At 43.7% G+C, this 16,760-nt stretch overlaps 1 long non-coding RNA gene across 1 annotated transcript; it reads right to left on the bottom strand.

The window, feature by feature from the left end:
- Positions 1-15,967, bottom strand: LOC147601338 (uncharacterized). Its single transcript, XR_015258006.1, has 2 exons — positions 15,771-15,967; positions 1-132 (listed from the first exon to the last, which is right to left on the bottom strand). It is a non-coding gene; the product is annotated as an uncharacterized LOC147601338 (long non-coding RNA).
- Positions 15,968-16,760: the final 793 nt, after the last annotated feature.

Raw genomic sequence — 16,760 nt, 5'->3', positions numbered from 1 at the left:
GTAATTTCAATCTGCTTTATTTCACCACTGTAGTGTTGCCTGACATCTCCCACACACTGCCCAACACGGTGCTTCAGGCATCTCCAGCACACTGCCCAACATGGGGCTTCAGGCACAAGTTGGGAGGCCAGTCTGAAAAAAAAAAAAATGTCCTCTAAGTTCTCTGGCTAAGTGTCATTACACACTTAACATTGTCCAAGGAGGGGAATCTAGAAGAATTGCCCAAACATAGGATTTGGGGAATTTGTGTACTGTAAAGAGGAGAGAGGTCTGCCCTCTAACACCAGTCCTGGTTGCTCTGCCACCAGCCTTTGTGTATAACTGTTTTGAGCCAAAGTCAGTGCCTGGATGGGAGATCTCTGACAGATAAGGGACCAGAGGTTCAGAAAGTCTCCTCTCAACAGCTAGGCAGAGGTCAGTATATACCTCATGGGTGGTATCGTGTTGTCCAATACAAACTGTAGTCTTGAGCATGGCTGCACGAGAGCTGAGTAGCAGCCACTGAGGTACTACAGAGGATGACTCCAGTTTTGCAGCAGAGCAGCTCACTTAGGCATCATCCACCTTAAATGGCTCAAGGCTTTGAGGGAGTGAGCTCCCCAACTCACCTGAAAAATAGCCACACACACTCCCTTTTCCTGCATGCATGGCCTCACTCTGCTCCCAGAAGCTCTCAGATCATATTCCTAACTTCATCAGGAAAGTAATGTCGCCAGCAAGAAGAAGAGATGATGAGTACACCCAGCTTCTATTTCCCAATCACAGGGGAAACCTTCTCCCTGCACTGCACCTCCAAACAACAGGAGATGGGACAACAGGCACAGGACAGAGCTGAATATCAGTAGCACGGATGTGACGATTGAAGCTGGAAATCTGGTTTAAGTTTAAAGCCTAAATATACAGACAGTGGATGGTGCCTGAGATCCATACTGCTTATGTTGAAAGCCTACGCAGGCCAGGCATGGAGCCAATCCTGTTCTCCTGGAGTGTCTCTCTCACATCCATTCTCTAAGTCCATGAGCTTCCCATGATTTTGTTGGTGGTCCATATCTCCTGTAAGACCATATGTTTGACATTTACCAGGGAAAGCAGAGGTTAAAAAAGATTAGAACTCCTTTTGAAGTCAGGGGAAGGAAAAACTTCAGAGACTGAGTTATAGCTAGAAGTAGCTCCATCAATCAAATGCAAAGACCCATTTGACTCACAACTAGAGCTGGATATAAGGACAAAGATGGTTGCTTCCCAAAATCCTGGTCGAAGACAAAATGGAAAATCATAAAATAGAAAACAACAGAGCACGTGTTCCAGAAATTGAACTCTAAGACACAAATTCACTTCATTACCATGCTGACTAGCTTTTAGACTATGACTGCACAGTAGTTCACAAGTCTGTTTTCAAAAAGCACGTGCACACACATACACAGTGGTAAATATAATATATGTTGCTATTATTCATACACGATTTCTTGGCAGGCATTTTACCATGACTTCAGCAAGGCTTGACGCTGTCTACCACAATATTCTTGCATTCAAGTTAGGATGTTATGGTCTCAATGGGTGGACGAACAGAAGGTAAAAACCTAGTTTAGATGGTCAGGCTCAGAGAGGAGTGGATATATGTCATGCTCTACCTAGAGGCTGGTAACAAGTGGGGTACTGCAGGAGTCTATCCTGGGGCCTGTCCTGTTTAAACATCTTTCGCAGTTGTCTGGATGAGGCAATGGAGCACTTACTGATAAGTCTGGAGATGACCTCAAAGTGACAGGGGGCAGCTGATGTGCTTGAGTGCAGGTCTGCCATTCAGAGGGCCCTGGACAGGCTGAAGGAATGGGCTGACAGGAAGCTTATGAAATTCAGCAAGGACAAATGCAAAGTCTTGCACTTGGTTAGGAAGAGCCCCTGCAGCAGTCCAGGCTAGGACTGATGGGCGGGGGAGAAGCTCTACAGAAAAGGATCTGGGGATCCAGGCAGAGAGCAAGCAGGGCATGAGGCAGCAGCATGCCTTGGCAGCAAAGGTGGCCAAAGGCATTCTGGGCTGTGTTAACAGGGTCACAACCTGGAGGCTGACAGATGCAATTAACTGCCTTCCCTAGGTGCTCAGATGACACTGGAATGCTCTACCCAGTTTTGGACCCCCAGTGCAAGAAAAATGTTGACACATTGGAGCAAGTTCAGCAGAGACCACCAAGATGGTTGGGGGCTAGAGCCCTGTGAGTAGAAGCTGAGGGAACTGGGCTGAGAGATGGCTTTGTAGGGGACAGTTCCTGACAGTTCCCACAAGGAGGTTATCAAGAAGATGGAGCCAGGCTCTTCATTATAGTGCATGGTGGGAAGACAAGAGAAAATGGACATAAATTAAAATCAAAGAGGTTCAGGCTGGCTATAAGGGAAAGCATTTTCACGATGAGGACAGTCAAGTAGTGCCCAAAGAGGCTGTGCAGTCACCATCCTTGAAGGTTTTCAGGACCCAACTGTTGAAAGCCCTGAGCAACCTGTTCTCATCTTATAGCTGACCTCCTCCCCCTTTGAGCAGGAGGTTAAAATAGAGACCTCCTGAAGTCCCTTCCAGCCTGAGCAGTTCTGTGATTGTATGGCATTGAAAGGTATTTGGAAGCCTGAACATTATGCACTTAAAGAGCAGGCACAATACCACATGAGTTGTTGGCCAATCACTCTGCACAGGTAGAAACTACTAAAACAAAAGTCACAGTGAATCATTTGCAGAAAGACTTGTTTGCATAAAACAAGTTTCAATTCATTGAAAATTTTAGACTAACAAATAGTTGAGCAAAAGTCTGTCTGTTCTTCACAGCCTGAGAAGAAATGCAATTTTAGTGAATTTATTACCCAGTTATATACCAGTTTTCCTTAATGCCCAGTCACCAGTTAGTAGATTGAGAGCTCCTTTCTCTCTTATTGAGGGCTGTCATCTGTACATGAAAGAATGAGAACGCCAAATAGAATGCAGCTAGAAATATTTCTTTGATTATTAGTATGGCATCTTCCAACCAAAAACTCAGATTGCTTCACTGCTGTTAATTAATTAAGCCTAGAAAGACTTATGCCAGGAAGTTCAATATCATCACTCCTTTTTACAGATGGGGGGAAAACAAGATATAACATTCACTCAGGGCCACTCAATGAATGAGGGGCAGAACCAGAAATAAAACCTGGGAATCCTGGCTCAGAGTCTCCTCTTATAATCTCTAGACAAAGCTTCTTCCCCATAAAATTCCATCTAAGCTCTTCATAGAATAATTAGAGCCAATTTATTTCCTCACTCGTTAACAATGAAATCTGACAGGCTTTATACTCAGGATGCTGAAGCTCAGTTAGGGGACCAAGGCTCTTCTCCATGAGGGGAGGCCTGGAATGTCAGTCTTTAGGTGGCTTAGTAGGGGCATGGTTACAGCTGCCAGGTACTTGAACTCCTGCCCAAATCCCTGTGGCAAAGCTTTAGGGAAGAGCTGGAACATAAATGACCAAAGTGATCTACCACAGATGTTAGGGAAGGGTTTAGACAAAGAGCAGCTGTTTTTGTAATGATAATTGCTTTGCCCTCAGTGGCACTTAAGAAGTATGAAAGAACATTTACCTGCCTTGATATTAGGTTGGTTTCTCTTTTCCTTCTGTTTCATTTGCCTACGAGCCATGTAGGCAGTTTTTCAAGTGAGCAAGCTGACAAAGCTCTGAGACACAGGGAGGTTTATGGCGGTACTTCAGATGTGCCCCTCAATTCTGCCTTCCTCAGTTCCATCAGATCCGGAGCACACAAAGTTCCTAAGGGCTTACAGCTCGCTAGCAGTGACTTGCACTACCTTGGGATGTGTAGGAAGGTAATGAGTCACGGATTTCTCTACCTTCCCTACCCAGGGCACATGGCTCACCATCCTCTATGTCATCACTTCCAAGGTTTCCTCAGAGGCCAAGAAACTGAGACATGAAGAGCTCCAGAAGTGCTGACCATCCAATTTTGAAACTAACAACTCTGAAGGTTGCTCAGCACCTCGTAACCACAGGCCATTATGTTCGAAGCTGCAGCATCCCAAACTAGGGGATGCATTTAAAAATGTGCTCTACTTGCTCAGCATCACATGAAGCAGGCTCTGGCAGAGGAAAGGCACACTCAAGATTTCCACATTAAAAAGTCTGTACTTTTGCTGCTCTGATGTGTTTTCCTTCTGCAAAGCAATACAAGAAAGACTTCCCACAGAGTTTCCGGGGAAATTCTGCATGCCCTCTGCCTTGCTCTCTTCAGCATTTGGCTACATGAAAGCTTTCTGCAGAGCAGAGTTGAGGACACTGATCATAAAGTCCAGAGACCAGAAGAGGTGAGAGAGGGACCATCTTTTACAAGAAATCCTTAGGGAGCTTGGAAGCTGATCTTCCCTGGTTCTTCGGTGCCATTTGCCCCATCTCTACCAAGTCTCCAAGCTCAGGTCCAGTAGGTGGCATGTTTGAATTTACTTTGAACGTCTGGAAATAGTTTGCTATTTGCAGTCCCCTCCCTCAAAGCTCCATTTGTGGCTACACATGGTTAACAAATCGCTCCTTCTTTGGCCCCAGATGTCTGCTACGGCCCTTCCCTTTCCCTCTCGGGCACTTCTAGCCACGAGGACAGAGCGTGCATCGCCTCCTGCAGCAAGGCAGACTGACAGAAAACAATGGCAGGAAAGCCCATTGTCTTAACATCTGGGGCCAAATCACCTAGGCTCTGCCTGCCCACTTCCTTTCATCTAGTATTGTCTTGGTGATCTATCTTCAGAAGTTCATATTCACCTTCTCCCTCAGGGATTATGAGGTTGCAGACTCCCAGCCAAGGTCTGGGGAGCAGGGGTATGGAAAGGGGGAACAGAGAGAAGAGGGAAGCACAGAGAAGAGCACTTGTGTCTGTCAAAGCAAAACTAAAAGGTCTGGGAAGCAAAGGAGGTTGGCTTTGGCTTCAGCTCATGATCAAAGCCTGGAGGTCGCTGTGGCTTTCTGAACTTCTGTCTGAAAGAGGCAGAAAGAGGCTCTTTTTTACCATACGAACGGTGCTGAGATTTGCTTGCAAGTGTTCAAAACTGCAGGAGAGTGAGACCCAAGGATATGAGCTTTCCCATCACTCTGATTTTCACTTGGAGGGGGAGAGGTTGGTGGGATTTGAGTGTCATGTAATAGGGAAGAGAGTTTAGGCTCAATGGCTTCAGAGAGACCGAGAGCAAACACAACCACAACTGCCTATCTGGTTGAAGTAGAGTCAGGGGAGGCTGCAGGATAGGGAAGGGGCTATTTCTTCACCAAGCCATGTGTTCAATGGAAACATGCGCTGGCAAGAAAGGAGAGTTCAGCTGAAGCTTAGAACATGGAACTGAACAAGTGGCTTTCTAACGAGAAGTTAAAGGGGAAGTTCTGCAGCCTGTTTCACTGCAGCAAATGACGGCAAAACATTGCAGCAGAAGGGAGTCGGGTTAATTTGTAATTAAGAAGGGACTTGATACTCTCCTGAGCTAAAATTTGTGTAATTGTTGTGTAGACAAAGTTTTCTTGTGGACATCTAGCTCTTTCAAATGTAGATCAGAATGACTGAGGACATTCTCAAGAGAGGATAGCCTTCTGTGGTGTTGAATCTTTGCCCAGAAGTCACACCAGCCTTCTGCTCATTCACAAATACCCCAATATGTCAGTCACTTACCATGGAGCCTGGTAATTAAGATAAATCACTGGGATTGATAGGTTAGGAAGCAGTAGATACAGTAACTAGCATAAGCTGAAGCAGCCACTTGAGGAGCTTCTTGGGATGATAAACATGCCCTTCTTTCAGGAGTTCCCCAGGTCAGGAGTATGGTTGACTTATAATAATATATCTCTCTCACGATTCTGCCAATCTGCAGGAAACAAGAAGAAGGGCTGAGCTAACCCAGAACTGGATGGTTTTTATGTCCCTTTCCATCCTGGGACACAGGAGGATTTTTACACGTTAGCATGTTGGTATCTCACTATAGCTCAGCTGGGATCTATGGCAGATGGCATAGTGGCTTGACCAGAAGAAGGACTAATAACATATGAAAATGTCTTCTATGGCCAGGGGAGCTGTAGGAGAAGAGACCTCTGCAGCTGTTCATGGTAACAACTCACAAACAATATAACCAGCTAATAGGAAGGTTACTGTAAAATGATCAGGGAAGTATCATTGAATCAACTGAAGAACAGCTTGACTAATGAAAAGGTTATTTTTGAATAATTCCAAAAGGATGACAATGCATTGGAAAAAGTACAGAGAAGAGATACTGGGCTAGAAAAAGTAAAGGACTAGAAAGCATGCCTTACAGTGAAAAACTGCTGGAGCTCAATTTGCTTGAACAAAGATCAGGTGAAGGGCTGACTTGAACACAATCTCTCAGCACCAATATAAAAACAGAGGTTTGATAATAGAGGGCTGTTTAAACTAGCAGGCAAACAAATAAAACAAAGCTAGAGAACTGAAATTGAACAAATTCTGATTGGAAAAAAAAACTATGACTTTTTAGAAGGGAGGGTAAATAACTAGTTTATCTAAGGCTTCTGGTGGATTTCACCATTGGCTAGAAATATGTAAAAAAAAAAAAAGAAAGAAAAAAAAAGAATTTCCCTGAAAATTACCCTGTATTTCCAAGAAAAAGTAATTCAGTGTGATGCTGCAGCCTATGGTATGCAGGAGCTCAGATTAATGATGACACTGCCTCCTTCTCACTTTGTAGTCTCAGAACCAATGAACAAGTTAGTCAAAACTGACAGCAGAAGGTAAGATGCTGAACATACCAATACACCATTCATGAATGTTATTCAGCAAGCTCTAGTTATGATGTTTGAAATGACTGAGGAGATCAATGGAAAGACTCCTAGTGACAACATCACCTTGAGTAAATTACTGTCTACAAGACACACCTTCACTCCCTTTGTTCTTCAAGGAGCAAAATTGTCTGCAAATTCTTTTGCCCCTCACCGTGCCTGTATCTCTTTGCCTTCTACCAGTGAAAGGAATTTAGCACTAACTCAGGAGGGATTTGTGAGATTTAACTCACTAATGATTGCACATTAGGAGCCTCATCTGGGAGATTCAGTCTATGCCTGTGCGATTCCACTCACTTATTCCCTTAGACAAATAGGGGGAAGCACTTGCCTCCTCATATCTGGCAGCTACCGCAATAACAACTTTAAAAATAGACTTTGGCAGAGAATTTAAAACATTAAAAGTGTCCCAACTTTAAAGGCTTAACAGGGATTAGACAAGGCTGCTTGATCTGGTAATTCACAGGGAAATGAGAAGTTCCTTCAGTCATGACTGTGTATCATTTGTTGAATAAAGAGTCACTGCCTGAAACATTCCCAGTTCCATGTAGCTAAAAAAAAAAGCTGCTCTTCTTGTGGCCAAATGCAAAGCTGCTCTTTGGATCATGGGATAATGTCATAAGGGTTTGGTCTGATTCATTTTAAGAGAGGAGGTTTTCATATCAGTGAACAAGGCAGTTCAGCAAATCAGTTCAGCCTCCACCCCATCAGCGGATTTCATATCTAAAATCATAACAAAACTGCTAGAAGGGAAATAGGCCTGCTGCCCAGCTGCCTTTCTTTGCGTATCTACTTGAAACCAATCTCGCAGAAAGCTCTTAGCCTCTAGACTGAACACTAGTTGGAGCTGAAATAAATATGAATGAACAATAGTTAGGACGTTCAAGAACTGACAGTCAGTTGGTAATGAGGTAATGTGGTTGTACTGGAAGAGAAGAGAGGGACTGATGAAGACAGAAGTCCATGTGTGTGGATTCCTTTAACAGTGGGTTTGCTTCGCTGAAGTATAATAATTCCTTGTACTTCTATAAAGCCTTCTTTTCAAAGACCTCCAACTTTTTTTTTTACACAAGGAGAGATAAAACTGTCCTTATCTTAGAGCTGCCAAGAGGTTCAAATAGGGAAATGTAACTGTCCTTATCTCAGAGCTGCCAAGAGGTGCAGAGAAAATGAACTGCTCGAGACCACACAGGACGACTGTCTAATGTAAGGCACTTAACTAAAAGACCTAAACTGAGGTTCTCATGCCAACCTATGGCTAATGGGAAGAGATATGATTTCATCTGCTCTCTGGGGTGGTGCATTCCCCTAGCTGACTATAGCAGTTGACGAGGCTTTAAGTATCCAATGTCGGATGGGATGAGGTTAAGACCTCAGCCCAACCTCTTTATGCTTTGTTTTAGCTGAAACTCCCTCCACAAATCTCACTGAAATCAGTGGGAAACCTTGAGGATGCCAGTGAGCTTAGAAGAAAGCCATGCAGCTGAAGATCCAGGCCATGGTGGCTTACCACTTTGTTTTGGAAATTTTAGGATCATAGAATCATAGAATGGTTTGGGTTGGAAGGGATCTTAAAGATCATTAAGTTCCAACCCCCTTGCCATGGGCAGGGACACCTTCCACTAGACCAGGACACTCAAAGCCCCATCCAACCTGGCCTTTTGGTCTAGATTTTCAAAACAATTCAGCAGCTGGTACCAACCCATTGCCAGAACTGTTTAATTTAGCCTGATTGGGCATGGCTACAGTTTCCTGTGGGGGAGTCAGAGGCTGGGGAGAAGCAGCATTATCCCAGCGACGAGAGTCCTGGATGCAAATGCAGTGGAAGATGGTCTCTCTGTGTGTGCTGTTCCACTGCCCAGATTTCTGGATAGCCACAGTCATACTGAAAAAGTCATTATTTTGCTCAACAACCTCAGCCACTCCTGCCTAATTTCTGTGGATCAGTCAGTGAGCTACAGGCTCCTTCTGGAACAGAGACAACCTTGCAGGAAGCAATGGCAAATGAACACAGCCGAGCAGGCAGCTCAGCATTGCAGCAGAGTTATGGAAGATTACACACCCCGTCCATCCTGGATTGCGCCGTCAATTGCAAGTTGTTCCCTTTCTCAAGAAAAAAAATAATAATTAATCAAATGGCCTTTGCTTATTGTTATATTTCACACTATTTGACCTTTCTGCTCAGCAGTTCTAAGAATGAGAAAATGAAGCCAAGATTGGCAAGTGGTAGATTTGCTTAGAAAGGTTAAATGATAAATTCAATCTGCCTGAATGAACCCAGGAGGCCTACAGCAATTCAGTCTCTCTAAATCTTAGGATTTTATTGAAAAGAGTATAGCTGCATGTGATATGAACATATGCAGTGGGGAGACATGAATGCCACATTTCTAAGCTTACTTATGACTCATATTACCAAAACCCTTGGATACACAATTTTTTCTTTCTTCTGCACTGCCACTGCAAAGCAGACATAGCACTCACTTCACTTCACATGACAATTTTGGTGCTTACCATGGGCAATGTAGATCATCTTCCATCCACAGCTGCTGCAAAAGCCTAGCTCCCCTTGCAGCCTGTGAAAGTGTACTCTCTATACAGCCTGGCCCTCAGGAGGGACCACTGACCAACCTGCTGTCACTCTCACTTTCACTAAGAGCTGTGCATGTTTGACCAAGGGATCATACAGCTCCTTGTAAGCTGAACTCATCACTGCTGTACCTGAGCGTCTCCATTCCAGGCCATGAATCAGGACCTTCAAAGACTCACTGGCAGTAGGCCAGAATTAGGTCACAGCAGCCTTTCAGGGGTGTGCACCCCGGAGGATCGTCTAGGCTCTTACAGAGAGCCTGACAGCTCGTGATGGCGGTGATACCTAACACCAGGAGATTTGATAGGAAGAGGGAAGCAAACTCTAAAGAGACATGGGTTAAACTCTACAACCGAGATTATCTGCCTGCCCTCTCTAGGCAATCACATCTTATGTCTAGAAGGTCTTTCATAGCAAAAACCAAAATTCAAGCTAAGTGGATGGAAGATTTATGTACACTGTTATCACTCTCTCAGTGAAGGAGACCTTTCAGCTATTTGCTCTAAAAATGTGTTCTCATATTATTCCTGGGAGGGACCATGCAGAGCCCAGTCCTGGGGAAGAGCCACCCAAGCATTTATAGCAGCTGGAGATGCAAGATACCATTGTGGCTGAAGAATAGGCTAGGATTCTTGTCAAGGTACCAGTTAGTCACTATCAGTGTGCTGCTCTCTGAAGACAATACAGTGTCGGGTCCTGACACATAAAAAGAAGGAAAAAGAAACCACCAAAAAAAACCCCAACAGGGGATATTTTCCATAGGCAGAACTAAAAAAAAATATGGAAATTGTCCTTTCTTGGATTAAAATCTGAAACCCATAGACTTTTCTATGTAAATTACTTGGATTGTTTTTTTTTTTTAATTTAAAAAAACAGACATCTTCCTTATCTTTCCTTTCTCCCCTTCCTTTTCTCCTCTGCCATCACTGAAAAAAGGGTAAGAGGAAAAATGACAATAAAGCCTGGGTCCCCCAGGCTCCTGAAGAGAGTAAAATGTTCTTCGTAGAAAATTTTTGAAGAAAGGGCTATGAGCAGCTCCACATTTTGATATTTGATATGCTGAGCTCCCCTCTCCATAGTTTCTGTGTTCTTCAGGGAAATCCATTTGCCTCTGGGATTAAGGGCTTCAATTATTAAACCAGGTATATAATCAGGGCTGAATACAGCCACTGTGTGAAGCATGACTGCTCTCTCATCATATGACTGGGAATACTCACAAAAAGCATAGAGCTGTGACTTCTTCATGTTCCTGTGTAACTTCGCTCGCAACTACATTCTCTAAACGTGAGCTGATCAGCATGATACCTCCTGTGGGACAAGTAAGTTAATACACAGAGTTTTTACTCTCCCTGCTTTGCAATCATTATTTCTTGAAAAATACATCAGTTTTAAAAGGTCTGGAATGGATCTTGAGCTACATATGGAAGTGGATTGTTTGCCAGTGCCGGATGCTACCGTAACATGTACGTCACCGTGCCTTTCTCAGTTGGTGACTAGTAGTTTGCAAAGTCTGAGTGAGCATGGAGTGATTTTACCAGACATGAGTGAGATGCTATGTAAAAGCAATCGTATGGTGTTTGAGGTTTGTCTTTGTAACTGGCTCCAGCATTCAAATACACCTCCTCCCAAGCTGTTATTTCTTACTCTGTACATAAATCTTCCATCCACTTAGCTTGAATGTTGGTTTTTGCTACGAAAGACCTTCTAGACATAAGATGTGATTGCCTAGAGAGGGCAGGCAGATAATCTCGGTTGTAGAGTTATATTTTTCAGTGTTAGCTTTCCGAGTTTGCCCTTTAAAGATATGACAGCTGTATATAAGTGGAAGTAATTTAGCCCTGGAGGGGTGAAATTCTTTTTTAAGCTTTTCATGTAATCTTAGTTTGTTATTGCAAGAAGATCTCTAACCAAGAGCAACTGGGTCCAATCTGATGCTGAATTATAAATAACTAGAAATCCTGGGGCAGTCCTCTGCAGTGCTGGAGCGGTTGCCAGATGTAGTTGGCATCAGAGGTATGTCCAACCCGAATGCATTTGCCTGTGTTTCACCCACAGTTATTGCAGACAGGAGGGGAGCTGAGGAGGTGTCCTGCTGACTGACCTGCAAGCAGAGGCTCACCAGTACCATCATACTGGTGCAGAGGATCGGATAGGGTGGCACCCTACAAAACTAGCAGCTGTACAGATACAGAGTAGAAGACAGTCCCTGCCTAGAAGAGGTAAAAGGCTGCAAGTGACAACAGAGAAGTGCAAAGATTGCCTCCGGTTGTTCAACAGCTCAGAAAACCCTTGGAATTTATTTAGCTCTGCAGACACTTTAAAAACAAATTTAATCCCTTTCCAGTAAATCCTTCTGTTTTACTGTTAGCATGAAAGGCCCTGACCACCATTTTGCATACAAGCATGAGGTCACTACAGACAGTATTGGATTATGTGCACTCTTCAATGGGAGCATCATGATTTCAAAATGATGAGTATGGACTGGGTCATGTGAGCAGGCAGAATACTTGGACAGGAATTTATCTAAGGTCAGGTACCATGGGCCAGGTCTTCATCATGTACACATATCTGATTTTTAGGCAGCTATGCCCCTTGGATGCTTACTGAGGTTAGACTAGATAGCAAGGCACTCTTAAAGAACTGGACTAGAGTTACGGGATCAGTTACCATTAGGGAGCAGTACCTAGTCTCTTATTGATCAGCAGAGTTGGGAAGAGCAGTTTTTCCTGTAATGGTGAGATCAGAGCCCATGTTGTAAGAGCTGGGAAAAAAAAGAAAGTGAATGTTGTTTCTGGTTCCTTTGGGTAGGATAACTTTTGTCAAAAACATGTGATTCAGTCCAGCTTTGTTTTGTGGATAGTTCAAGCATACCTTGGTCTATCTAATGATGTGGGAAATAGCGTGTTGTTTGTCAGACAAAGAATATTTCCAGCCAGCTAGCTTGAGCTACCTTTAAATTATTTTATCTAGTAGTTTGACAGCACTGAAGGTTTAACATGGGCTAAAAGGGGACTGGAGCGTACATATACCTTCACTGATAACAAATCCCTTACAGCAGGCCACCTGTGAATATTGCTATAGTTCTTGTCTTGTTAACCTAATGGACTGACTCCCCTCTACAGGAGAGAGAATATTTCTTCATATCTGGGGATGTGAGAGGGCAAGGCCAGATGGACAGTGCTTATGAAATAGAAAGAGGAAAGACAATATTTTGCACAAACTATGCAAAGGTCACAGCATACACATTGTGAGTCATCAGGACTTTCAAATTGCTTGCTTTTAAGTAAAATGGGTCTAGGGAGACTACAGCAGATGAAAAAAAGTTTAGGGAACTAGCCAGAAACAGTTATGCAAGAGCCTAAGACTTCAAACAGATTTCTACATACGCTCTTGCCGAAGCTCATTTCTAGTACTTGTTACTTTATGATGATCCCTATTTTTTAAAGTATTCATCCTAGGTCTAGCTCGAACCTGAGCTAAGCAGACAGAAATGAATGGAACACTGCTCTGCTTAACTCTGTTTTTCTGCTACCCCGTCAGGTGTAAATGACTGACTGGCTTCAGAAGCACAAACGCGTAGAAAAAGGAGCGATGATGCATTCAGTGTTTGCAGCGATGAAGCCCTGGGGCCTTCGCAACCCAAGGATCTCAGACCAAGCAGCCATCAAACCACATGACACTGCAAATTTATGTCTCTCTCATCCTTCCCAGCTCTCCATCCTTCATAAAATCCATCAATATTCCAACTCCAAATTCCCCAGAGACTCGCTATTACCAGACATAGACAGACATACAGACATACAGCCATCAGTTAGTGAAGTATTGCCCATAAGTAGCTTACTAAAGAGCCTGCTGGGATAAGGGAGGGAACTGCTGTGGGTGTATTGTTCCAGTCTCATCATTTCCCAAAACACTGAATGAAATAATAACTTGTTTATAATGATGCATGACATCAAGGCAATACTATATAACAGCACTTGAGAAATAGCTTTGAACCCTATGACCTTCCTCCAAGTAAGAAAGTTTTAAGGGAGGCCATGGGACGCAGAAAGCCCTATTCTTCTGGTTCTCTAGAATGATTTTTTTCCAGAATTAAAAAATGGCCAAGACCACATCCACTTGCCACACTTCAATCTGCCTGTTTTCTTTTCCCTTAGAGCTTACCACTCTGGCTTAAAGCTGAAGATTGCCCAGAAGTGATGGGAGTGATACACCAATACATTCCACAGTAGATTTTTGACATAAAATGAACCATGTACAGGCACTTGAGCCATTCTCCTCCAATAAGCTAGAGAAGGAAAAAATTCCACTCCCTGTGTCACACCATGTTCACATTACATAATTATCCTCTCCCTTTACCTACCCTGCTTAAATGTAACTGGCCTTACAGGTTTGCAGCTTTGTTTTCGACACACTCTTTCTTTGCCACAATACCACAGCTAAATCCCTTTGTGCCACACGACAATCAATCCCACCTTCCTTTGATGGCGCACTAGGTACACTGCCTGGTTGTATTCCATGTTTCTAAGCAACAGAGAGCATTTGCTGACCAGTTAACCTCTTGTATTTTCCTGGTTTACAGTGTAGTAAAAATGAAAGCACTTCAAAGTTTAGAGGGGGGAAAAACAAGCGGAAACAAGTGGGAACTGATCCTGTTCTCCTGAGAGATCTGCTTTAGAGATGTAATGTAATGCACCTTCTATCCCATCTTTCCCCTAGCAGCTTCTCCTTCCAAAGCAAGGAACAATGACTTCAGTTTTCGTGTGGGTGACTTGTGTCTGGCGGGGGGAGGAGGGACTAGAAAGTCTCAGGACGGAGCCCTGCTGATGACTTAAGCTGCTCAGTGTACAAAACCCCATGCATGGAAGGCAAAAGCCTTCTTTTGTTGCCCCAAAAAGGGAAGAAAGTTTAGAGACTTGCTAAAAACAACCTTCGATCAGCTGTACACATCGAGATGATGTTTAGTGCCCCAGATGGTCTCAGCTGTTTGCATAAGCAATGATAACGACATTCATTTCTCTGCATGAGACTCATCACATATATCCCATGCGAGGCAAATTTTTCAGCTGCCTGCTGAGGGGAAGTGAATTTCACCCAGAGAAAAGCTGTCGTTGAGGCCCACGGGATCCCAAATCCTGTGGAAAAATTCTCAGTGGGGAGGATTAGTCGTACGATCACTTCCAGCTACTATCACATTTTATCCATGTATCACTGATACCAAACGTCACTCTTTTTATCATGAGAACCCCTCGACAAACAGGACTAAAAATAAAAAGCAAGAGCTTGGAGTTGGCACAAACTGTGCTACATGGACTCCAATTTGTATAGCAGGAACTATAATCACTCCGAGACGTGCCCAAGCCCTCGGGCATCCCACGGGATTTCAGTCACTTGTTTACAAGGTGTTTTGATTTGCAGCTGTTAGACTACTGTGGCATTTCAAGAGGGGGCGGCTTGAAAGGATGTTGTTACTTTGGACGTCGGGATTGGGAAACGGGTATGGAAAAATCACACAAGAAAACAGGCGAGTGCTGTCTTTGTTCTTCCCTCCTTACATATGAATGACATCAGTGCTGGGGAAAGGAGCTCCAGGAACAGATCCAGAGACCAGTGCTCTGGAGGGGATAAGCAGGGAACAGGTAAAGCCCCAAAAATGGAGCTATGTCCTAATCTACCACAACAGAGTGCCCTGTATCTGATCTGGGGTACTAAGCTCTGGAGGTAAGAAAGGAACCATCCACGCCCATTGCTTTTCTGCCTTCTCTAACAAGGCTGCCAGCAAATAAACTGAAGCCATGGACTTCCCTAAGAACTGGGCTAAAGGCCGTCACCAGCTCACTTCAAACAGGCCAGCAGCTGAAATGGATTTGGTCACTGGCTCAAAGGGATTTAGGAATTTAGATGGCTCCTTCCATCATTCCTGTTCTCCTGACCTGGACAGTTCCTTTTTCAGAGCTGCATTAAGCTAATGCCCACTTTCTTCTGGGCCCTTTTGGGATAATGGATTCAGATATGCAGAAAGAATGTAAAAATCCATCTGTTATCCAGGATGAGTGATTTGCACAATAGTGCCCATGAGTGTTTGTTTAACACTGCGGACAGCAAGAACCCTGCTAAGTTGTAACACGCTGAGAAAGGGAAAGCAAGAAGAGAGGAGAAAATAGCCTGGCAGTTTTAAAACTATGTCCACCGAGCTGTGTGCATTTTTTGGCTTAGTTAGCTGTTTGCCTGTATTTTGTGGGAAACCAGGAAGGGACACGTGGAGCTTTTCCCAGGCTTTAGAATGTTATTCTCTTGTTTTCAGCATTGAGTTTTTGTATGTGTTAATTGACAGTAACTCATGTAGAAAATATAATGTCAAGAGGATATTTACCTTACAAACATTTCATCTGCTGCCCCTCTCTCCTTTCCTGTGACTTTTTCAAGTGATGACTGACTTGAAGTGCCATGTGCTTTTGAAGAAGCATCACCCCTGCCAACCTTGGACACAAGCCCCTTGCCTGCCCAGTGTGTGCCAGCAACCTGACCATGCTTTCTTGGCAAGGAGCAGCCATCTCCTCACTTCCTGGAGGTAAAAGAGGGCTCAGCCTAGAATGTAAAAGATAAAAATGGAAAGAATCAGTTAGACTATAAGATGACAAATTGTTATTTTTCTAGCTGAAGAAAAAAACACCCCATGTTTGATTCTGAGTGACACTGATCGGTTTGGCACCAGCAGTTTCTCCACTGGAGATGTGAGTGACTTCTCTTTAAGCAAGAGAATAATCAGAATTATCTAGGCTGGCATTACAGTTCATCACACTTCCTGCTTTCTCTAGGCAAAGTTGAAGGAAAAATCTGCATTTGCATTGCACATGCCATCGAAGATCTCAAAGTACGTGACTTATCCTAGCCCACACAGCAAATCTGTGTCAGAGTCAGGGTCAGAAATCCTGACTCTCTCTCCTTTCCTCCAGCCAGGACGCCTTTTCCGCAAGGTTAGCTGTGACTACTGCCATCAGGGATGTGCTATACTGTCGCCACTGTGCCATACATACCAGTTTTAGACTCCTTGTTTTTCACCCATAGCTATGGAAAACTGTCTGCAGAAGAGGCTGCTAGAAAGGAAGATTGCTGAAGTCTATTCTAATCCACGGTGTCTATATTTATGCAGCCCTTGTCACAGCAGAGCAGAGAAAATGTCACTGGAACAGTTTTATTTTTGCCAGCAGGCAAGAGGTTTAAAACAAGGCAGTATAACCTCTGTTTGATGATGTGTTTAACTTGCTATTTAATTTTAAAATCATCTTTAATGTTGATTTATATTCCTGGCAGTGAAGTCAGGAGGCTGGCAATCCCATTCCACTTCAGTCTGTGCTCTGAC

This window comes from Chlamydotis macqueenii, chromosome 3 (assembly GCF_036417535.1).
Source record: "Chlamydotis macqueenii isolate bChlMac1 chromosome 3, bChlMac1.mat, whole genome shotgun sequence".
In the NCBI taxonomy this organism is placed as follows: Eukaryota; Metazoa; Chordata; class Aves; order Otidiformes; family Otididae; genus Chlamydotis; species Chlamydotis macqueenii.
The sequence above is the reverse complement of the archived record's forward strand: the minus strand, read 5'-3'. Positions and strand labels throughout refer to the sequence as shown.